The sequence below is a fragment of the Saccopteryx bilineata genome, chromosome 2 (genome assembly GCF_036850765.1).
Source record: "Saccopteryx bilineata isolate mSacBil1 chromosome 2, mSacBil1_pri_phased_curated, whole genome shotgun sequence".
Classification (NCBI taxonomy): Eukaryota; Metazoa; Chordata; class Mammalia; order Chiroptera; family Emballonuridae; genus Saccopteryx; species Saccopteryx bilineata.
In genome coordinates, this window is record NC_089491.1 from 277,352,085 (window position 1) to 277,374,427 (window position 22,343).

At 53.9% G+C, this 22,343-nt stretch overlaps 1 protein-coding gene and 11 non-coding genes across 24 annotated transcripts in view; 9 read left to right on the plus strand and 3 right to left on the minus strand.

Annotated features, from left to right (window-relative positions):
- LOC136325874 (low affinity immunoglobulin gamma Fc region receptor III-like) overlaps positions 1-22,343 on the plus strand; it is a 45,689-nt gene that overhangs the window by 7,660 nt on the left and 15,686 nt on the right. For 2 of the 13 annotated variants that reach the window (XM_066260972.1, XM_066260973.1), the window contains exon 1: positions 21,351-21,615. The exons of 2 other annotated variants lie outside the window; for them this stretch is intronic. The gene's annotated coding sequence lies outside the window, so the exon portion shown is untranslated. Of the gene's footprint in view, positions 1-7,489; positions 7,601-19,670; positions 19,794-20,028; positions 20,143-21,132; positions 21,318-21,350; positions 21,616-22,221; positions 22,306-22,343 lie in introns of those variants that run through there. 9 more of the 13 variants (XM_066260974.1, XM_066260980.1, XM_066260976.1 and 6 more) reach the window with 9 other exon arrangements.
- TRNAV-CAC (transfer RNA valine (anticodon CAC)) lies at positions 4,547-4,619 on the minus strand. Its single transcript has one exon. It is a non-coding gene; the product is annotated as a tRNA-Val (tRNA).
- TRNAE-CUC (transfer RNA glutamic acid (anticodon CUC)) lies at positions 7,803-7,874 on the plus strand. The gene has a single exon. It is a non-coding gene; the product is annotated as a tRNA-Glu (tRNA).
- Positions 10,143-10,213, minus strand: TRNAG-GCC (transfer RNA glycine (anticodon GCC)). The gene has a single exon. It is a non-coding gene; the product is annotated as a tRNA-Gly (tRNA).
- On the minus strand, positions 10,721-10,803 carry TRNAL-CAG (transfer RNA leucine (anticodon CAG)). The gene has a single exon. It is a non-coding gene; the product is annotated as a tRNA-Leu (tRNA).
- TRNAD-GUC (transfer RNA aspartic acid (anticodon GUC)) lies at positions 11,269-11,340 on the plus strand. Its single transcript has one exon. It is a non-coding gene; the product is annotated as a tRNA-Asp (tRNA).
- On the plus strand, positions 11,800-11,871 carry TRNAG-UCC (transfer RNA glycine (anticodon UCC)). The gene has a single exon. It is a non-coding gene; the product is annotated as a tRNA-Gly (tRNA).
- Positions 12,151-12,222, plus strand: TRNAE-CUC (transfer RNA glutamic acid (anticodon CUC)). The gene has a single exon. It is a non-coding gene; the product is annotated as a tRNA-Glu (tRNA).
- TRNAE-CUC (transfer RNA glutamic acid (anticodon CUC)) lies at positions 17,986-18,057 on the plus strand. Its single transcript has one exon. It is a non-coding gene; the product is annotated as a tRNA-Glu (tRNA).
- TRNAD-GUC (transfer RNA aspartic acid (anticodon GUC)) lies at positions 20,668-20,739 on the plus strand. The gene has a single exon. It is a non-coding gene; the product is annotated as a tRNA-Asp (tRNA).
- TRNAG-UCC (transfer RNA glycine (anticodon UCC)) lies at positions 21,301-21,372 on the plus strand. Its single transcript has one exon. It is a non-coding gene; the product is annotated as a tRNA-Gly (tRNA).
- Positions 21,636-21,707, plus strand: TRNAE-UUC (transfer RNA glutamic acid (anticodon UUC)). Its single transcript has one exon. It is a non-coding gene; the product is annotated as a tRNA-Glu (tRNA).

Genomic DNA, 22,343 nt, shown 5'->3' on the forward strand with positions numbered 1-22,343 from the left:
TGCCCCTGGATTGCCCCTTGCCCGTCCACCAAAGACCAGATTTTGGGAGATCCTGGCCAGTTGGGGTGGTCACACTCTACTATTCTTTGTACTTTCCATTAAGCCCTGAAATATTCTGACCAACAGGGATGGACTCTTCTCAAGGTCCATAAAGCTTTGAAGAGTCTGTCCATTCTCTTCCTCCCCTAGTGCCCTGGGTTACTGGCATCTGCTTAAAGAGAAGCTAGTGGAATGGGTAACCTAGGGGTGCTGGAGGAGCTGGTCTGGAATAAGGGTAGGGGAGAGGAAACCAACACTTTGGGCTCAGAGAAGAAAGCAGGGCCACCCAGGGAGCTGTAGTTATTCTTTCCCTACTGCTATTTGGTTGTATCCTGTACCATCAATAAACCCCAGAGAAACCACAAGTTGTGCTGGTTATTTGCATATAGTATATATTTCCCCCCCCCCCCCCAGATCCATTCTCTGTCTCACTTCTGTGTATTCTGCACTGCAGGAAAATGCATTTCCTAGGCTTCCATCCCATGCATAGCGAAAACCAAATTCTTTACCATGTCCTACAAGGCGCTCTACCTCCCCCAGCTCATTCTGATCCAGCTACAGGGTGTTTTGGCTATTTCTGGAACACAACAGCTCATTCCTTCCATGGAACCTATGCACTTGCAGATGCTTAGCCTGGAAGCTTGTCCCCCAGATAGGTACATGGCTAATTCTCTCCTCATTTTTTCCAAGTTTTCACTGAAAAGTTAACTCAAGGGCTTCCACTTTTCCTTCCTTGGCCACATTGCCTAAAACTTCACCATCCCCTGCCCCCAGACATTTCCTATCCTGCTGCCTTCTTCTATTTATTTATTTATTTATTTATTTATTTTTGTATTTTTCCAAAGTTGGAAACAGGGTGGCAGTCCCACAGACTCCCACATGCGCCCGACTGGGATCCACCTGGCATGCCCACCAGGGGGCGATGCTCTGTTGCAACCAGGGCCATTCTAGCGCCTGAGGCAGAGGCCATGGAGCCATCCTCAGCGCCCGGGGCCAACTTTGCTCCAATGGAGCCTTGGCTGCGGGAGGGGAAGAGAGAGAGAAGAAGGAGAGGGGCAGGGGTGGAGAAGCAGATGGGCGCTTCTCCTGTGTGCCCTGGCTGGGAATCGAACCCGGGACTCCTGCACGCCAGGCCGACGCTCTACCACTGAGCCAACCGGCCAGGGCCCTTCCTGCTGCCTTCTTTATTTCTCCTTGGTACTTATAATCATTGAACAAAATACAGTATGTACTTTATCCTATTGTCTACCTCACTACTAGAATGTAAACACCAGGCAGGTGATTGTTTTTGTCTCTCTTTTTGTTACTCAGTCCCTAGAGGTTAGAACAGTACCTGGCACGCAGGAAGCACACTATAAATGTTTGTTTAATAAGGAATGGATGATGGCATTGTTTGTCATCATAGGGAGTGGGAGACAGCCTGGTGTCCATCTTGGGGTAAAGAGAAGTGAAATGGTTGGATGCTTACTATGAAATTATTTACAACAGTTAGGAACAAAGGACTAAACGTGTACACAGCAATATAGATAGACCAGAAAGTCCCACTCCTGTGTGAAAAAATGACAGGCAAAATCAAGAAACAAGTACTCACAAAATAACTACACATGTTATAAGGATATATACAAATTCAAGATACATATGAAACACATTAGAGAGGGGGTGGCAGTAGAGATCAAGGGATAAAATAAAATAATAAGACCAAATAAAGCAGCCTGACCAGGCGGTGGCACAGTGGATAAAGCGTCGGAGACTCATCTGGTTTGAGCAAGGCTCACCAGTTTGAACCCAAGGTTGCTGGCTTGAGCAAGGGGTTACTCCATCTGCTGAAAGCCCGAGGTCAAGGCACATATGAGAAAGCAATCAATGAACAACTAAGGTGTCACAACGAAAAATGATGATTGATGCTTCTCATCTCTCATCTCCTTTCCTGTCTGTCTGTCCCTGTCTATCCCTCTCTCTGACTTTCTCTCTGTCTCTGTTAAAAAAAAAAAAAAAAAAAGACCAAATAAAGCAAGAGTCTTGTACCCTCCATGCAGATAGAGGGCAATAAATTGAGATTATCAGTGTACCTGAGATTCACCCCCAAATTATTTAATATTGCAAATATATATTATTGTTTTGTACAAACATTTAAATAAGAAACAAAAAATGTATGACTATCCAGAATAAGCTTCAAATGTGTTTATTTTTTTTCCTGAGAAAATTAAAATCAATTTTAACACTTATATTAAAGCATACTTGACATACAATAAATTGGACATATTCAAAATGTACAGGTTGTTATGTTTTGACACATGTGAGACCCCTGATACCATCCTCACAAAGTCTGACTTGTCCATTAGGCACAGTATATAAACACCCATGAAATGTTTTAATTTATTATAAATTCAAATGCTTTTTATTTTTTAAAAAAGTTCTTTTATTATAAAAAAAAAAAAAAAGTTCTTTTAAATTCAAAGAAAATAATAAAATCTTTTATAGCAAAGAAAATATTTCATATAACAATTTTTATACTAATGCAGTTGTAAATTATTTTATGTTCATATATTTAAAAATATTTTTATTATTAAAAAAGTTTTGGGGCCCTGGCCAGTTGGCTCAGTGGTAGAGCATCGGCCTGGCGGGCAGGAGTCCCAGGTTCGATTTCTGGCCAGGGCACACAGGAGAAGCGCCCATCTGCTTCTCCACCTCTCCCCCTCTCCTTCCTCTCTGTCTCTCTCTTCACCTCCTGCAGCGAGGCTCCATTGGAGCAAAGATGGCCCGGGCATTGAGGATGGCTCTGTGGCCTCTGCCTCAGGCGCTAGGATGGCTCTGGATGCAACAGAGCGACGCCCCAGAGGGGCAGAGCATCGCCCCCTGGTGGGTGTGCCGGGTGGATCCCGGTCGGGCGCATGTGGAAATCTGTCTGACTGCCTCCCCATTTCCAGCTTTGGAAAAATGCAAAAAATAAATAAATAAATAAATAAAATAAAAAAGTTTTTATGATGGAAAGGATCGTAAAGATCAAAGTGCCTAGGGCCAGTGAAAGTCTGAATGTAGCCCTGCTACAGTTAAGATAATGAACATATCCATCACCTCCCAAAAAATTTCTTTGGGCCCCTTTCAAATCATCCTAACCTGCCATTCTTTTCCCGCTTACCAAGCAACCTTTGATCTGTTTTCTGTCATTATAGTTTTCATTTTCTATAATTTTATATAAGTGGAGTTATATAGCACTTTTTTTTTTTTGGTTGGGCTTCATGTGTGTATTAATAGTTTGTTCCTTTTTTTCCCTGAGTAGTAGTTCATTGTATGGATATACCACCATTTATCTTCACCTGTTGATTTACATTTGGGTTGTTTCCAGACAAATACAGTAGGTAATGAACACTGGTGTATAAGCTGATGTATGGCCAGTGCTTTACTTTCTCTTGGTAAATACCTAGGAGGAGAGTGGCTGAGTCATATTGTGGTCGTTTAACTGTTCCCATAGTGTGTGTGCCGCTTTACATTTCCACCAGCGATGTGAGAGTCCTGGAAAACTGGGGCTGGTTGTGTGCCTAGGGGATATCTCCGCAAGGATTTGCCTTTCCTTCATGATTCCTGATGGCCAACATCTTTTCATGGGATCCTTGGCTATCCCTTTATCATCGTTGATGAAGTCTGTTCAAAGTATTCGCCCACTTTTGGAGGGAGGGTTTGGGTTGTAAGAATAACTTTTTTTCTTTTTTGAGAATAACTTTTTAATGGAAAGTGTACATTGTTTCCACCTGATTTAGAATTAGATTCTTTAGGATTTTTTTTTTTTTTTCATTTTTCTGAAGCTGGAAACGGGGAGAGACAGTCAGACAGACTCCCGCATGCGCCCGACCGGGATCCACCCGGCACGCCCACCAGGGGCGACGCTCTGCCCACCAGGGGGCGATGCTCTGCCCATCCTGGGCGTCGCCATGTTGCGACCAGAGCCACTCTAGCGCCTGAGGCAGAGGCCACAGAGCCATCCCCAGCGCCCGGGCCATCCCTGCTCCAATGGAGCCCTGGCTGCGGGAGGGGAAGAGAGAGACAGAGAGGAAAGCGCGGCGGAGGGGTGGAGAAGCAAATGGGCGCTTCTCCTGTGTGCCCTGGCCGGGAATCGAACCCGGGTCCTCCGCACGCTAGGCCGAGATTCTTTAGGATTCTTTATGGGAGGGACTGACGGGAGGGAGGAACTGTCCATCCTCAGGACTGAGAACAGGCGGGTGGTGGCAGCTTGGGTGGAGGCAGAGGAAGCCGAGCAAGCAGGAGTGGCTGCGCCACCGCCCGCGCTGGGTCCAGCTAGTCCCCTGGATATGGGAAGCTGGGCCGCCGTCACGTGGGGCCGGGCACCAGCTGTGAAATCTCGGGGACACCGTCAGTCCCCTTCCAGGACGCAGCCTCAAACTCGACCTTGGTTCTCAGGGTCCGGTTCAGGTCAGGACAGATGACCATTCATGGAGCGGTCAAGGGCGGTTTTCTTTCCCGGAGAGTCAAGCAAAAATACACTCTTTTCTGTTTCCGCCCGGTTTCGAACCGGGGACCTTTCGCGTGTGAGGCGAACGTGATAACCACTACACTACGGAAACTACAGGCAGGTGGTGCAGCGAAATCGGCCTTGACAGGCGGATACCCCGCATCTTTGTGTCCCTGCCTGCTCCAGCCGCGAGGCTTGCACTGCGCGCTGCTGGGTTCCCCGCCCCTCCGTGCTCGTCTAGGGTAACCCCCTGAGCTGCGGGGTGGTTCCCCGGTCCCCCCCGCCACAGGCACTTAGCGCCCCCGTCCGGGGCCGGAGGAAAATGGCACCGGTGACAGGCAGCAGGAAACAATAAAAATACACCTTACCTTTGCCAACACGTAATTTAGGAGACACTCGTCGAGAAAAAAACTCACTTTTCTCCTTCCTGTGTCTTTCTTTCCTGGGAGTCTCTGTCACTACTCACACACTCCCCCACAGTTAATTTGGAGGATACCCAGCGGTGCCACAGAGAATTGCTGGGTATGGGGGAAACTCCTCCACACACTTGGTGACCCGGAGTGACCTGTGTGACAGACAGTTCAGGGGACTCTCAGGGAAGGAAACGCACGACAGGGAAAAACTGGGGATTTCCTTGTGCAGAGGAAGGAGAACTGAGGTTTCCTTTTTCCACCCTTTCCCACTCGCTCCCATTTAGTTTTCTAACGCCGCCATGAGGGAAGTGTAAAATGGCTTTTAAAATGTGTCAAGACAAAGAAACAGAGCCAAATAATTTTGACAGCCAATTAACATCAGGCTGTGCATGGTCTTTATTGACACTACACTTTATCCGCGGGAACAGGAGGGAGTGGGGACCTACCGACCACAGAGGCAGGAGTGAGAGAATGTGTGGATGGTGTTTAGGACCCCGGACACCTTGTGAAACATGACAGTCGAGGTCAAATGACCTCATCTTCTCAATGGTGTGGGGTGAAAATATATGGGGAGACAGGAGAAGAGACAGTTTTGGGATGAAACTGGTGAGAAAGGAATTAGGAAATGAAGAAGAGAGGATGAAAGAATAAGTAAAACAGCCGTGAACACTAACATTTTGTTGAATGATGCAAATACCTAGGGGACTTGAATGGCACCGTGCTGGCTGACTGATCCAGGAGCTAGAATCTGGCAGGAGCCTAGAGGAGAAAGTGGGTGGGTGGGGGGGGGTGAATAAGGAGAGGGAGTTGGGGACAGTAGATGAGAGCACCAGGGCTGAGGTGACATGGGTTGAGCGGCTATAGACCTTGAGAGACATCAGAAATGTCAGTGTACTGAGTTCTCAGAGATTAGTAGAAAGTCTATACAGTTGAGCCATTCTAACAGAAAACCCATAAATTGGCTTAAATAATAAGGGAAACATTACCTCACATTCCTAAGTGGATTTGGTCTTCAGGCTAGTCTTGGTACAGGCCCTCACAATTACTTTGTTTCTTTTGGTCCTTCTTTCCCAATGTGAATGCCCTTCAGGACGCCCTAAGCAGGGCGTCCACTCATATTCTCAAAATGCTCTCAGTGACTTGGACTACAGGTTCCCTGATTCACCTCCAGCAGGAAAAGTGTTTCTCCCAGAGCTTGTTACTGAACAGATAAAGGGGAAGGGATGTGTTGCTTAGTTTACCAGTTCAGGCCTACTCCTGAAGTCAGTGGTGGGATCGATCCCGCTCAAAATCGATGGCTGGCAAATTCAGGGTATCTCGGGAAGAAGAAAGAAAATAGTGGAAATGCCAAGATGGTACCCTCAAATGCTCTCTACAGAAGGCAAAACCACAGTATGACAGATTGGCCGGAAATGGTCACTCCTGCTCTGGTGCCTGATGTTGGCTAGAAGGATCCTTTGGCAGGTGGGCTGGAGCACCCTACCAGGCTCTACCTACCACGCCAGCCTCCATCGCGGGTGGGCAGGTCAAAGTTTGCAGAGGCCCCACAGATACCAATCAGGAATGGACTGCAAAGCAGGAAAGGGCTGTAATGGGTGTGGATAGGTCTGGGATACATGGTTTTGTTTGGCGAGCCAGAAACTCGGGTAGGATTCAAACCCTCGACCTCAGGGGACACTTCAACCTGAACTAGCACCTTAGGCAGCTTGGCAACCTTGTCCAGGAGGTGGGCTTTGTACCGGCTCTCGTGCCTCTGACCCCGCGGAACTTCAGTGCTCTGGACAGACGCGCGTCCGTCGGGTGGGCGGCTGTCTGGGTGCCCAACGGACGGTCCTCAAGCGAACCGCCGGGGAACAAGGACAATGGAATGGCCTGGCTCGGCTGCCCCCGGCCGCTCGCCCACTCTGGGCCGCAGCATGAGGAGCGCCCACCTGCTTGCTCCTTCTCGTGGCCCCCTTGCCCGTTCGGGCCTCGTCCTCCCAGCGGGCCCTGAGCTGGAAGCTACAGGCCGCGCTTACTCGGGCGCTCACTCGGAGTTTTCGGCAGGGTCGGTTCAATGTCGAGTCTCCACGCGGCAGGTACCCACGTTAGGCAAGGCGTCGCATGTCACCCACAGAGGGGCCTGGGGCAGACTTCTCCTCGTTAGTATAGTGGTGAGTATCCCTGCCTGTCACGCGGGAGACTGGGGTTTCATTCCCCGACGGGGAGGCATTCCATCTCCTTTTTTTGGTCTCTGGTTCCTCTCTCTGTCTAGTTTGCCCCTTCTCGCCGTGCGTTCCTGGGGGCGGCTGCGGAGTGGAGCCGAAGGACCAGGAACAGCCGGCCAGCGAGAGCGCCCTCGGGAGGCGATCCGTCTGGCCCGCGAGAGCAGCAGTGACGTGGGGCTGGCGCGGGTGGGGGGCTGGGTGTCTGAGGAGGGCGGCGGCGGGATTCTCCGCACGCGTGCTAGTGGGGACCAGCATCTCCCCGCGTGGAGAATTGGGCTGTGCAGCGTCGGTTGTACAGTGGTGAGCACAGCTGCCTTCCAAGCAGCTGATTCCTGGGCAACGCTAAAGCTGATATTTTGCAGGACTCCAGAGCCCTCGTGCCCGGTGAGCGTACGGGAGCTGCTAGACCCTGGGACCTACGGAATGGGCCCCGAAAACCTTGGAGTCCAGGGCCCTAGATGCTGGGAGCGCGGGTAAGTGTAAATGTGGAACAAGGAGGCGTGGAGTGTTTTGAGGGTGCCGCAGACTGAAAGACAGAGGGGGCACCTGGTGGGCAGGGGTGACAGGCAGCTGGACTTGGAAAAGCAAGGAACTGGCGCCAAGAAGCGTTGAGTGGAGTGGGTATCCAGGCGACGTTGTGTGCAGGAGGCTCACGGAGAAACCTCTCTACGTCGCTCCCTGGTGGTCTAGTGGTTAGGATTCGGCGCTCTCACCGCCGCGGCCCGGGTTCGATTCCCGGTCAGGGAAGCCGTCTTTTTCTTCGCTCCACCAACCAAATTTCCCAGTGCGTCTGCTTCCGCGTTTCTGCCAAAGCTCGCAACTTTTCTCCTAGCTCGCCTCGCTCCCCGGCCAGCAGCCCCAAACCCTAGGGTCCACCGCGGCCTGTCTCTCCGCAGTTGTAACCACTAGCACACACCCCCAGGCCGGTCACCGCACGTGCTGGGGCTCTCCAGCAGCACCGCATAGGGAGGGACAAACTTCACTGGGACAGGCCACCTCTTCAGGAGGGAGTAACGGGAAGCGCTGGGAGTGGTGTTGGAAATGACACCCACCTACACCTTTAAGTCGGAGCCGCGGCTGGAGGCTCTTGCCTGCCTACGCTATGCTGGCTTTCCCACCGCGTGCCGCGGACTGACCAGCTGCTTCCGCGTGGGCCAGTGATGGGGCCCCATGGATGTCGTGTGCTATCTGGCAGGGATGGGAGGGGCTCGGCGCCGTGGCGTCCGGAAGGCGCAGATGTGGAAAGGAATCTGGACACGACGTCCGGGAGCTGGACCAGGGGCAGCATCCGACGTCAAACAGCGGGGACATAGGAAAGGCTGGTCAGGGACACGCAGCAGCTAAGCTGGTGGGAGGAGGTGGAATCAGAGCGGTGTCAGAGTGGACTGCTGGTCAACATCGTGTTCAACTTGCATGCCCAACGCTGTCCACCCTATCCCAAAGTGGCAAGATGTTTAAAGAGCACCTCCCTCGGTCCCTGCTCACCACGTCCCACACACCTAGAGACCTGACGTCCACCACTGTCCCATTCCGCGCCCGCCATACCGTGCACGTCTAGCCAGGTCTCCATTTCTCTCCCCAACCCTATATACACCAACTTCTGCCGATGCTCCCCGAGGTGACTTGCCCGGGTCGGTCTCCTTCCCGCCCAGCCTCCTTCGCCTCTTTTGGCAAAAGAGTGTGACCTCTGTCCACGTACTGCTTTCTTCGCAGATGAGAACCTGGCCCAGGAGCGGCACCCACTTGCCAGCGGCACACTCATTGTCCCAGTTTTAACAGGGCCCGCTCACCGGTGCGAAGGAGCCTGCACCGTCGGCATATGGGAGCTCCGTGTCACCACAGACATTTCCCTTCAGGCCTTGCCCACGTTTTGGGGTTGAGTGTGGGTGAGTAAGGGAGAGAGATGAAGGCATTTGTGTGCATGGGTGGCCTCTCACTGGGGGACCGAATGACTCCATAAACAGTTGTTGTAGACTGCAAGTGGTAAAAAGCCTTTGTAAATTCGAGGCTTAGCAAAAGGCTAAGTTCTCCCCCCACCACTTCCAAATGGCTATGAAGCTGAGTATTTGCATCCACTACATTTGCTTGCTTAAGTTGCTGGAAGCAATTTACAATACATGCCCTTCCTCTCACTCTTTGTTTGTTCAGGTGTTGGTTGATTTCGCTTATGCATGGTGGGGGGATTCCTGTTGATGCCTTGGGAGAGTTCCTGTTTTTGCCTCAGATGTGTAACTTTGTATCAAGGACTTCCTTGTTTGCATATGGCTATATAATAAAGCAAACGGGGGCTATGGGGCACTGGAATATTGCCATTAGCATTGAAGAGGCCTCTGGATCCCATCCCTTTTTCTCAATGCGTCTGTTTTTTTAATTCCGCACCGTTCTCCCACAAGATCCAGAATTACCAGCTGTGCTGGTCCGCGGCAAACAGGGGTCTGCGTTGAGGGTGGTGCGAGAGGGAGGGCCGGCAGTCCGGGTAAAACCTGGTGGAAACTGGGGTGGTGGGGGCGGCTGGTGATGTTGGTGGAGGTCACGCTGAGCTCCAGGGAGTCGATTTTGTTGGTGGAGCAGCTGGACAGTGTTTGAAACTGTTGCGGCTGAGCGGGATGTGCGTTGAGATGAGATCGTGGAATTATTTTGCACCTACTTGTGCACCATGTTGTCCTTGTGACTCCAGGAGAATGCGATGTCTCTGTCGCCTAAGTGTGGCCACCTTCTTGCTCCCGGTTGTACTAACACGGTGTAACTTGGGGAATGCGGGGATGGAGTGAGCCAGGGTGCTAGGAAAGGTGGTTCGCGATAGGTGGAGATTCAGGGTATGCAGGCGCCAGTCACATGCGGTGCACGGTGGTGTTCCCTGTAGTGAAAGGCATAAGTCATTTGGTGAGTAGGTGATAAGGGATAGGAAAAATGTTCCAAAAGGGAAAAGTGTGAGCGTGGTGGGAAGAGCCCGTGGGTGCAAGGACAGGTGCGGAAGGCGGAAGCCTAAACACCCTATAAAAGTTGTCAGTGAGATGCATGGGCCGGGAGTCAAACCCGGGCCTCCCGCGTGGCAGGCGAGAATTCTACCACTGAACCACCCATGCGCCCTTAGTTTCTTCTCCCCGTGCCCCTGCCATTATTTGCTATCAGCACCTGTTCCATTTGTGCAGGAGGCCAACGGGAGATCTAAAAGAGAGATTCCAAGTACGTCAAAGGTTCTAGGGCTCAGCTCAAAGACGATGGAGGGATGTTGGGACACAGGCGGACTCGGCCGGCCCATTCTACGTTTTCTCTGCGGTTCATGGCCGCGAAACTGTTGGTACCGCAAGAAGAGGCCAAGGTCCGGACCAAGCCTGGCTCTCACCGGGATGCCAAACAGAGCAGGCAATGTGTGGCGGGAGCGGCTGAGCGCACATGTCCTTTCAAGAACCCCCAGGTAAGACCCAAAGTCCCTTGGGCTTCTTGCTCTCTTCTCGTGAGGTGTGTTTGCGGGAAGGGCGACGCCGGCGGAAAACTGAGGGTGGGGAGGTATAAGGCCGGAGGTCGCAGAACGGGGCTGCGATCGGCCTGGGACACGTGATTGTGTTTGATGAACCAAAACGTCAAGCAGCTGTCAGGAGTGGGATTCGAACCCACGCCTCCAGAGGAGACTGCGACCTGAACGCAGCGCCTTAGACCGCTCGGCCATCCTGACTACTCCTTAGTGTGACTTTCCGCACACGTGACTGTACCGTGCAGGAACACAGGTTCCCTCGTCGGGAGGTCGCTGTTCAGCCGGCGGTCTGGATGCCTAAAGGGCCGGACTCGTACGGGCGGACGTGCAGCGAGGACAACCGAATGGCCTGGCTCAGCCGCCTACGGCCTCTCGTGCACACTGGGCTGCAGCAAGACGCGCGCCCACCTGCTTTACTTCGCGGCCTCACCTGTACTCTCGGGCCCCTTCCTCGCGGCTCGGCCCCGGCATTGGAGGCCATAAGCGGCGCTCGCTCGGAGCTTTCAGCGCCACCCATGTCGGGGTCGAGATGGGTTCGGTTTCGGGTCGGTATAGGTCTGGCTTTCCTGGTGCTTTGGTAGAAGGCGCAGTTGGTTTCATGTCAGTTGGGTGACATGCCAGGGCTGCGTTCTGTAGGGGGATCCGGAGCATGTGCAAGAGCGTCTCTCCTCGTTAGTATAGTGGTGAGTATCCCCGCCTGTCACGCGGGAGACCGGGGTTCGATTCCCCGACGGGGAGACAACGTGGCTTTTTTTGGTGCCTGGCTCCGCTCTCCCTGCAGCAGTATGAATACACATGCCTTTTTCTCCACTCCGCCATTCTTCGAGGCCCAGGTCCCCAGGACGCTTTGTCACCGCAGGCAAGCTAGGCCCTTCTCCCACCACAAACAGCTGCTGTCCAGCGGGCCGCCCAAAGTGGCCGGCGGAAGGGGCTCCTGGCGACCGTGACGCGGTGGGGGAAGTGTCATCCAGCGGAGAACTTTGGTGAACCAGGGAGCTGGAGACGTGGGATCCGCAGGCAGCCGCGGCGTGGAACAGAGGGACTAAACACAACGTGTCAGCCAAAGCGTCTCCAAAGGCGGTCGGGGGGTGGACAAGAACAGCCCGGGGGGTGGGGAGGGGAATGGCACCACTGGGAGCTGCAGGAGCGATTTCCTGCGCGCCTGCCAGTGGGGACCACAGTCGCAGAAGCTCTGCAGCGTTGGTGGTATAGTGGTGAGCATAGCTGCCTTCCAAGCAGTTGACCCGGGTTCGATTCCCGGCCAACGCAGAAGCTAGGTGTTTTTGCAAAACTCCACGGCCCTCGCGCCCAACGCGAGTGTGCGGGAGCTGCTGGACCCCGGCCCATGCGTACGGTTGCGTGTGATTGTGAGAGATGGAGGCACGTACAATTTTGAGGGTGTCGGAGGCAGGTAGATGGTGGGCAGGGGTGACAGGAAGCTGGCTGGACAGAAAAAGCAGACAATAACTATTACCAAGGAATTTCCGAGCGCCTGATCTGGAGCCTCTGCGTTTAACAGTAACAGGCCAGAAAGTTTCCTCCCAGCAGTCCCTGGTGGTCTAGTGGTTAGGATTCGGCGCTCTCACCGCCGCGGCCCGGGTTCGATTCCCGGTCAGGGAACCTCTTTTCTTCCCCGCCGGGTCCTGGTGGCAACCTTTTGTCCTCGCTCGCCCACCCAAGGCCTTCCACGTTTTCCGTTCTCAGCCTCCGAGTTCGCCTCACTCCCGGGTCCCTCAGCCCTAGGGCCCAGGGCGACCTGTCTTCGCGCAGTGGCTGCCACCAGCGCACAGGCCGGCCCCGCACCTTCTCTGAGCAGCACCGAGTCGGGCAGGACAGACCTCGCTGTGAACAGGCTATCCCTTCGGAAGGGAGTACGGGGCGGGACCGGGGCGGTGATGAAAAGAACACTTACACCTGCACTTCGGGCCACCTGCCCGAACCTGCGGCGCCTCCTGCCGCGCAGGATCCGGTTCGGTGCGGCTGCGTGCCCCGTGGGACGGTGATGGGGCCCCACAGGTGTCTTGTGCTCTCTGGCTTGGATAAGAGTGGAGCGCGGCACCGTGGCGCCCCAAAGACGGAGATGTGGAAAGGAATCTGGACACGAAGTCCGGGGAGCTGGATCACAGGACAAAAGCCGACGTTAGATTAGACAGCAGGGACTTAGAGGAAGCTGGTCGGGTACACCCAGGAACCAAGCTGGTGAGAGGAGGTGGAAGCAGAGGGGTGACAGAGAGGACTGCAGGCCAACATCGTCTTCAGCTTGCACTCCCAGAGCTGTCCATCTTACCCCAAAGTGGCAAGAATACCAAGAGCCCTGGCTGGGTTGCTCAGGTGGTCCTCCCTATATGGCCGGTTTGCAGGTTAGATCCTCTGTCAAGGTACATCAAGACTCAACCGATGAATACATAAGTAAGTGGAGCAGCAAATTGATGTTATTTTCTCTCTCTCAAATCCATTTGTCAACTTAAAAAAATTTAAAGAAAACAAATGTTACTGGGAGCACATCGGACCCTTTCCACCCACGCACCCACCACGGAGACCTGACTCCTACCACCATCCCATTTTGTGCCTGTCACACCTTTGCGTGTCTACCCAGGTCTCAGTCCCTCACCTCACCCCTGTATCCATCCGTCTTTTTCCTTCTCTTCGCTGGTGCTCCTGAAGGTGACTCCCTGCCTCAGTCTCCTTCGCCCTCATCGGCAAGAGTCTGACATCTGTCCACATATTGCTTTCTTCAGAGGCTGACACCCTGGCAGAGGAGCAGCACCCACTTGCCTGCGGCACACTCAGCATCCTCAGCTCACTGTTTGGACAGACCCACGTTGTGGCCAGTGCAAAGTAGTCCTCTCCCCCACCCCCCAGTGTCCATACACACCAGAGCTTCTCCTCACTGCAGACAGGTCTTTCCAGGCCTTGCCAACGTTTGGGGGTGAGTGTGTATGGGTGAGGGATAACAATGTTTGTGCCTGTGGGTAGTCTTCCACTGAGGGTACAGGGGCAGGGCCAAATGACTCAATTAACAGGGGTTGGCTGTGGGCCTGAAGTCTAAGGAGGTGCCAGGTGTCCTTGTGGTACATGGGGAGGGTGAGGAGAGAGAGGATGCTCAGTGGTGCTGGTGGAGGTGGTGATATTGCAAGAAGTGTTGAAGGGGGTGAACTGGGTGTGTTGGGGTTGGTGGAGGTGAAACTGGTGGTGGTCCTGGCGGACTCCATGCTGTTGGTGGTTGTGGTGGGTGGTCACTCTGGGCTCCAGGGAGTTGGTTTTACTGGTGAAGCAGCAAGCCAGTGTCGCAGCTGAGCAGGATGAAGAGAAATGGGGGGTGCATTAACATGAGATCATGGAATTATTTTGTTCCTACTTGTGCACCATGTTGATCTTGTGACTCTCCAGGAGGATGTGGTCTCCATCTCCTATGAATGGCTACAATTGTGACAACACGGTGTACTTTTGGGAGTGTGGAGTTAGAGAGAGCCGAAGTGGTAGGAAAGGTAGAGAGATGGGAGGAGCTGGTGCCATTCATGTGCAGTTGGCGGTGGTGTTCCCTCTTGTGAAAGGTGTGAATCAAGCAGTCTCAACGAGATGAACAGGGACAAGGGAGGTGTTGTGTAATGGGGCTTGGCTCTAGGGCAGTGGTTCCCAACCTTTTTTGGGCCACGGACCGGTTTAATGTCAGAAAATATTTTCACGGACCGGCCTTTAGGGTGGAACATATAAATGCACAAAATAAAATTATGCAACCGGCGTAAAAACTGTGGTATTTTAAAATATAATTGTAGAATTTATGAGACAAGCATCAAGAGTGAGTCTTAGATGGATGTAACAGAGGGAATCTGGTCATTTTTTAAAAATAAAACATCGTTCAGACTTAAATATAAATAAAACAGAAATAATGTAAGTTATTTATTCTTTCTCTGCGGACCGGTACCAGATGGCCCACGGACTGGTGCCGGTCCGAGGCCCGGGGGTTGGGGACCACTGCTCTAGGGCACAGTTTTGTCCCTGGGGAGGGGGTGTAGGTGGGAGCAGCAGAATCAAAAGGAGACACCAACTTGCATGGGCTGGGAATCCAATCCGGGCCTCCCACGTGGCAGGCAAGAATTCTATCACTGAACCACCCATACACTCAGAGCAGTCCTCTATAGGCGCAGGTCACTTATCAAGCCTTTCCTTGGAACCTGTTTCATTTGAGCATGAGGTGGATAGATGACCTAAAACAGAAGCTGCAGACACTTCTGTGGTCCTTGGATGTGATGCAAAGAGAATGGAGGGACTGAGATGGACTCTGCCAACCCATCCTGTGTTTTCTGGGAAATCCAGGACCACCTTAAGACTGTCAGTGTCGCCATAGGTGGCCAGGAGTTGTACCAATCCCGGCCCTCCAGAATCCCAAGCAAGGCAGATGACGTGTGATGGGAGCCTCTGAGTGCACACATTCCCTTCAGCGACCCCCCAGGCAAGACCCAAAGTCACTTGGGCCCCTGGTTTTTCTGCGGGTTTGGAGTGTGGGAGGGAAGGCAGGTGTGGGCGGTGAAGCGAGGGTGGGAGGTGCAGGTTGGAGTTTGCAGAGGCAGCCAGGAACTGACTGTAAGGTGGGAAGGGGTTGGGATGGGTGTGGATCGGCCTGGGACAAGTTTTTATTTGGGGAGCCAAAAAGCTGAGCAGTTCTCGGGAGCGGACCCCCCCCCCCCCCGGGGAGATCGTGACCTGAACGCAGCTTCTTAGACCGGTGGACCATCCTGACAGCGAGGTTGGCCACCTACCCGTTCATCTGGCTGGGACCCGAGAGCTACACCAGTGCTCTGGACCTGACATCGCGCCCGTGGAGCAGGTGTCTGGATGTACCACCGACGGGACTCGAGCAGGTCGAGGAGGAGCAAGGACAAGCGGCATGACGCGCGTCCACCTGCTCCTCGCGGCCTCACTTGCTCTCTCGCGCCTCTTTCTTCCGGCGCAGCCCCTGTGTTGGAGGCCATTGGCCGCGCTCACTCGGAGTTTTCCGCACCACTCATGTCGGGGTCGGGATTGGGGATGGTCGGGCTCATCCGGGTCAGTCTCTGGCTCGCGCTCCTCCGCTGCATTATTACAGGGAGGGGTCGGTTCGGTGTCGTATCACTACGAATCTAACTTGGAGGGCAGAGCAAACCTTGGTAATCAGCTACAGAAGGGTCTGGGTCCGATATCATCTTGGTTTTCCTCGTTAGAACCCTTCCCTGGGTTCGATTCCGCGGCAGGGAGGCGATACATCCTTTCAACGTCACTGGCTCCGCCCTCTGTCGCAAGTCGTGGGTAGAAAGAGCGAACGGGATGTGGAACCGAGGGACCCGGAGAAGCGGGACAGGGAGAGCACCCACGAGAGCGGGAGGGCCTCGGTGCACCCACGGCAACTCAGAGCCAAGGATGAACCAGTAGCATTGCAAGATTCAGCCGCAGCAATCACCCTCTCCAGCAGCGTTGGTGCTGTACTGGAGAGCATAGCAGTCTCCGAGCACTTGCCGGGAGTTTGGTTCCGATATTTTGCAGGGCTCCAGGGTCCCTCTTACCTCAGGGGTGTGGGAGACCTGGACCTTGGGAATCTGCGACCTGAGCCCTCGTGGCTCTGGAATCTAGGCGACCTTAGCATGTAATTGTGGGATGAGACACACATTTTTTATTTTTATTGACTGAATTTAGAGAGACAATGGGGGAGGGGGAGAGACTGAGGACTGAGAGAAGCATTCATTTGTTGTTCCATTTAGTTGCGCATTGGTCACTTCCTGTGCGTGCCCTGACAGGGGATCAAACCTGCGACCTTGGGGGAGGACGCTCCAACCCACTGAGCAACCTGGGCCAGTGCGAGGCATGCATTAAAAAAAAATTAAATTCATTAGGGTGACATTGGTTAACAAGATTATCTAGATTTCAAGCGTAAAATTCTAGGATACATCATCTTTATTATTGCTTTGTGTGCCCACCACCCAAAGTCAAACCAACCTTTAGCATATATTTGATCTGCTTTACCCATTACTATATCCCCCACCGACCTTCCATCTGGTAACCACCATACTGTTATCTGTGCCTATGAGTTTCTATTTGTTTATTTTTCTTGTTTGTTCTTTTGTTGCTTTCAGTTTTATATCTCACATGTGAGTGAAATCATCTGGTTTTTAACGTTTTTTTGTCTGACTTAACTTTCCTTCACAAGATATTCTCAGGATCCATCCATGTTGTCACAAATGGCAGTATTTCATCTTTTCTATGGCTGAGTAGTATTCTTTTGTATATATGTACCGTATCTTCTTTATCCAATCCCCTATCAAAGCACACTTCAGTTGTTTCTATGTCTTCGCCAACGTGAGTAGTGCTGCAATAAACATAGAGGTGCATATATCTTCGTGAATAAATGTTTTAAAACTTCTCAGGTAGATACCAGAAGAAAGGTTGCTGGGTCCTATGGTACCTATTCTTAATTTTTTGAGGAGCCTTCATACTGTTTTCCGTAGTGGCTGTATCAGTTTACATTCCTGCCAGCAGTGAATGAGTGTTCCTTTTTATTATTACAGTACTTGTCTTGTTGGTTATAGCCATTCTCAAAGGTGTGAAGTGATATCTCATTGTAGTTTTAATTTGCATTTCCCTAATAGCTAGTGAAGTTGAGCATCTCAACGTATCTCTATTGGCCATTTGAATGTTTTCTTGGAGAAAGGTATTTCAGGTCCTCTCCCTATTTTTTGTTTGTTTGGTGGTGAGTTCTATGAGTTCTTTGTATTTTTTGGATATTAACCCCTTGTTGGAGTTGTTATTTGCAAATATCTTCTCCCATTCAGTTGGTGGTCTTTTTTGTTTTGTTGGTTTTTGGGTTTTTTGTTGTTTTGTTATACTTCCATCCATTTAGTTTTGCCTTTACTTCCCTTGACTTTGGTGTCAAATATGTAAAATTCTCTCTAAGAAGGAGGTCCATCATTTTCGTACCTATATTTTCTAATATGTATTTTACTGTCTCAGGTCTTATAATTAGGCCTTTGATTCATTTTGAGTTAATTTTTGTATATGAGGATAAACAGTAGTATTCTTTTGCATGTGGCTTTCCAGTTTTCCCAGCACCATTTGTTGAAGAGGCTTTCTTTTCTTGACTGTATATTTTAGGCTCCTTTGTCGAAAATTATTCACCTGTTAACATGGTATATTTTAGGGCTCTCAATTTTTTTTCTATTGGTGCGTGCGTCTGTTTTTCAGTGTGCAATGTGTTGAGGGTGCCACATGCCAGAAGAAGGCGAGCACCGGGGGTGGGGGGGTGGGGTGGACACTGGACTTGGAAAAGCACAGGGCTGGAGCCAAGGAAGGACGGGGTGGGTATCCTGGAGGCGCTGTGTGCAGGAGAAAGAGGCCAGATGCATTGTCTATTACTCCCTGGTGGTCTAGTGGTTAGGATTCGGCGCTCTCACCGCCGCGGCCCGGGTTCGATTCCCGGTCAGGGAACCCCTTTTCTTCCCCCCCCCCCCCCCCCCCCCCCCCGTCGTGCAGGTTAGGCAACTGCCTCCGGTGGCAACCTTTTGTCCTTGCTCGCCCACCCGAGGCCTTCCACGTTTTCCATTCTCAGCCTCCAGCCTCCGAGTTCGCTTCACTCCCGGGTCCCTCAGCCCTAGGGCCAAGGGCGACCTGTCTCCTCGCAGTGGCTGCCACCAGCGCACATCACAGCCCCAGGCCGGCCCCGCACCTTCTCCGAGCAGCACCGAGTCGGGTGGAACAGACCTCGCTGTGAACAGGCTACCCCTTCGGGAAGGAATCCGGGGCGGGGCTGGGGCGGTGATGAAAAGGACACCTACACCTGTAAGCCGGCCACCTGCCCGAGCCCGCGGCGCCTCACCCAGAGGCTCCTGCCAACCGCCCCTATGGTGGCTCTCCCGCCGTGCGCAGGGTCCGGTCCAGACCTGTCCGGCTGCATGCCCGTGAGACCTTGATGGGGCCCCACAGGTGTCTTGTGTTCTCGGGCTTGGATGGGAGTGGACTGCGGCACAGTGGCGCCCCAAAGGCAGAGATGTGGAAAGGAATCTGGACACGACGTCGGGAGAGCTGGACCACGGGGCAAAAGCCGATGTCAGACAGCAGGGACTTAGAGGAATCTGATCGGGGACACCCAGCAGCCAAGCTGGTGAGAAGAGGTGAAGGCAGATGGGTGACAGAGTGGACTGCTGGTTGATGGTGCAAAGGAGCCCTCGTGGTCAGCACATGAAAGCTCCGTCACGTCCCTCCCGGACTTGCACTTGCATACATGTTCGGGGTGAGTGGGTGAGAGTGAGGGATGAAGGTGTTTGTACCCACGGGTGGCCTTCCACACTCCAATCGAGCCATGGCTCCTGGTTGTACCAACACGGTGTAATTTTGGGAGGGTGGGGTTGGAGCAGGCCAGAGCGCTAGGAGAGGTGGGGATGGGGGTATGCGGGTGCCAGTCATAAGCGGTGCATGGTGGTGTTCCTTGTAGTGAAAGGTGTGTGACTCAAGCAGTGTCAGGGTGACGAGGAGGAACAAGGGAGGTATGAGTTGTAGGAGGTGTTAGGACTGGGGGCTTGGCTCTCCAGTCCAGTGCTGTCCCCAGTGTGAGAGGTGTGGGGACGGTAGTGCTGGAGGAACTCACGGGGCTAGTGGGAGTGGAGTCCCTTAGGACAAGTGCCCTAAGAGGAAGCCTGAGCTGGGGTGGGAGGGACAAACAGGACCAAAAGGGGACGATGAGTAGTATGGGTGGGTAATTGAAGCCGGGCCTCCCACCCCTGGCAGGCGAAAATTCTATCAGTGAATCACCCCGACAACGATGACAATCATCACCAATGTGCCAGCTCAGCGGGCCTGGCCACTGGCCGCCTGCCACTGGTCACTACCCACTACGGGCACCTTGTTCCATTTGAGCAGGAGGCAGATGGGTGACATGGAACAGAGGCTGCAGAGACACCAAGGGCGCAGCGCATACATGAGGGACGAGAGCCAGAGGGAGGGAAGAGGACTCAGCCTGCCCACCTGTGCTTTATTTGCCATCCAGGGCTGCCACAAGACTGTTGGTGCAGCCAGAGGAGGCCAGGAGCAGGGCCAAGCCTGGCCTTTTGGGATCCCAAGCAGGGCACGTGACGTGTGTCGGGAGCAGCGAGCCCACAGGTTTTCTTCAGCGATTCGGAGGCGTGATTCAAAGGACTTTGGGCGCCTGGCTTTCCTGCCCCTGTGGGGTGAGGGAGGGAGGGCGGGCGCCAGCCGAAAACCGAGGGGTGGGAGATGGCGGCCGGGCAGTGCAGGGGATGGCAGTGTCCCGCACAGGCCCATAGGCGGACTTTGGACTGTGCTGGCCCATGGCTCTTTTTCGGGGTCCCGCTGTGGTGCGTGGGTTGTAGGCAGGAGCAGAGGAGGAGCGCTTTGGCAGACGGGGTGGAGCTTCCCGATGAGCTCTTTCTGCCAGCTCAGGTCTCGGCTACGGGTGGATAAGGCCTGAGTTCACAAAGGCCCCACAGGTACCAGCCAGGGATCGGCTGCAAAGAGGGAAAGGGCTCCGATGGGTACTGTTCAGGAGTATGCAGAAAGGTAAGCAGTTGTCAGGAGTGGGATTCGAACCCACGCCTCCAGGGGAGACTGAGATAACTCATATGGCTGAGACCCTATGGGACTAACCATATCCTCGTTTTGACGTGGGGACTGTCTAGCTCTAACGGACCGGACGCTTGTGGGCGGACGTGGAGCAAGGACAGCCGAGCGGCCCCGCTCGGCCTCCCACGGCCCCTCACTCACACTGGGCCGCGGCACGACGCGCGCCCGCTTGTTCCTCCTCGCCTCCCCTTTTGCCCTCCGGGCCTCTTCTTCCCGGTGCGGACCCCGCTTTGGAGGCGGTAGTCCGCGCGCGCTCGGAGCTTTCAGCGCTACCTGGGTCGGGGTAGGACAGACTGGGGGTCAGTCTGGGGCTCCCGTGCGCCTCTGCTTTGTTTGAGGACGCAGGTGGTCGAACGTCAGGCAGGGCAAGTGCCGGGCACCTGCACTAGATGAAAGTCAAAGACAGAAGTAGGCGTAGGTTGTTGCACATAGCACAGCCTGTGGCGAGAGCCACAACAGCTGTCCTCGTTAGTATAGTGGTGAGTATCCCCGCCTGTCACGCGGGAGACCGGGGTTCGATTCCCCGACGGGGAGGCGACATAGTCTTTTTGGTGGCTGGCCCCGCCTTCTCCAGCAGATTGAACACGTAGACCCCTTCCCTTATCGCCTCTCTGCCCTGCGTCAGGCCCGGGGCCCTAACTGGTTCCTCCTGTTCCCCAGCATCACCCCCCATCCGCTCTCGCAGGACGCTCTGTCGCCGCAGCCCACCGAGGCCCCCCTCCCGCCACAGCAGCTCCTGCCCAGCGGCCGCTCAAAGTGGCGGGTGGAAGGGAATCCTGGTGACCTGGCGCACAGCTGCCCTGGCTGGTGGGCGGCGGGCGAGCGCTCTGTGGGTGCGGGCAGTGTCACCCCGCGGAGGAGTGCACTGGCGAGTTGGGAACTGGAGACGCGCGCTCAGGGGCGGCTGCGGCGTGGAGCTGAAGGCCCGGGAGCAGCCGGGAGCCGAGCGCCCCCAGCGGCGACGGGTCGGCAGACGAAGACAGAGACAAGGGGCTCGCGCGGTGGATCGCGGAGGCGAAGGCAGCGGTTGCCCGCGCCGAGATTCCCCGCTGTGGTGCCAGTTGGGATCAAGGTCTCTGGACAAGTCTCTGTGCAGCGTTGGTGGTATAGTGGTGAGCATAGCTGCCTTCCAAGCAGTTGACCCGGGTTCGATTCCCGGCCAACGCAATAGGGTGTTAACTTTTTGCGGAGCTTCATTGCAGGACCCTGCGACCTGGGCGCAGGGCCCGCGGCTGCGTGCCAGTGGGGGAGGAGGAAGTGCATAGGATTTTGAGGATGTCAGAGGCAGGAAGAGGGAAAGGGCACGTGGACGGCAGGGGCGGCTGGTACCTGTATTTGAGAGGGTAGGAGTAACTGGCATAGAAGAAACTCGGAACTAATGGCCCGGCGACCTCTCTTCAGGAGGAGCAGGTAAAAACTCTGCCCGGCGTTCCCTGGTGGTCTAGTGGTTAGGATTCGCCGCTTTCACCGCCGCGGCCAGGGTTCGATTCCCGGTCAGGGAAGCTTTTTATTGACATACTGCTTTTAGCCTTATCTTGCTCCTTTTACCTGTCCTGGGTTTCCTGCCTTTTTTACCGGTATCCTTTACGTCAGGGCCCAGCCATGCCAGGTAGCTTTCTCCCGCCCAAATCTGTTGATCTCGCTCGCCCACCGGAGTTCTTCGGCCTTTCCCCTCTTCCGTCTAGGGAGCTCGCCTCACTCCCCGGCCCGCAGCCCCAAACCCGAGTGTTCACCGCGGGCTGTCTCCTCGCGGTGGTTGAACACCCCCCCCCCCCCGCCCCCGCCCAGCCACCACACGGGCTCGGACTCACCAGCAGCACGGCGTGGGAGGGAGTCCCACGGGGGTGGGAGGGGAGTACTTGCACTTTGGCCACCTGCCGGGCCCGGCCCAACTGCCTTACTTTCAAGAGTTTGCTATTTTTATATATAAAGATTTTCTTCTTCTGGTATGTTATGATACAATGAAGATGTCTCACATGTACGTATTCTGTATTTTCACAATAAATTACTCTCTAGCTCTTTTTACAATCATGTGGGGTGTCTTCTAAACCGATGTCATTGGAAGCTTTGGAACTAATACTCCAGTTACACACCTCAGAGGTAAGACCAGGACTTGTTATTAGTGTCCCCGCGTTTTG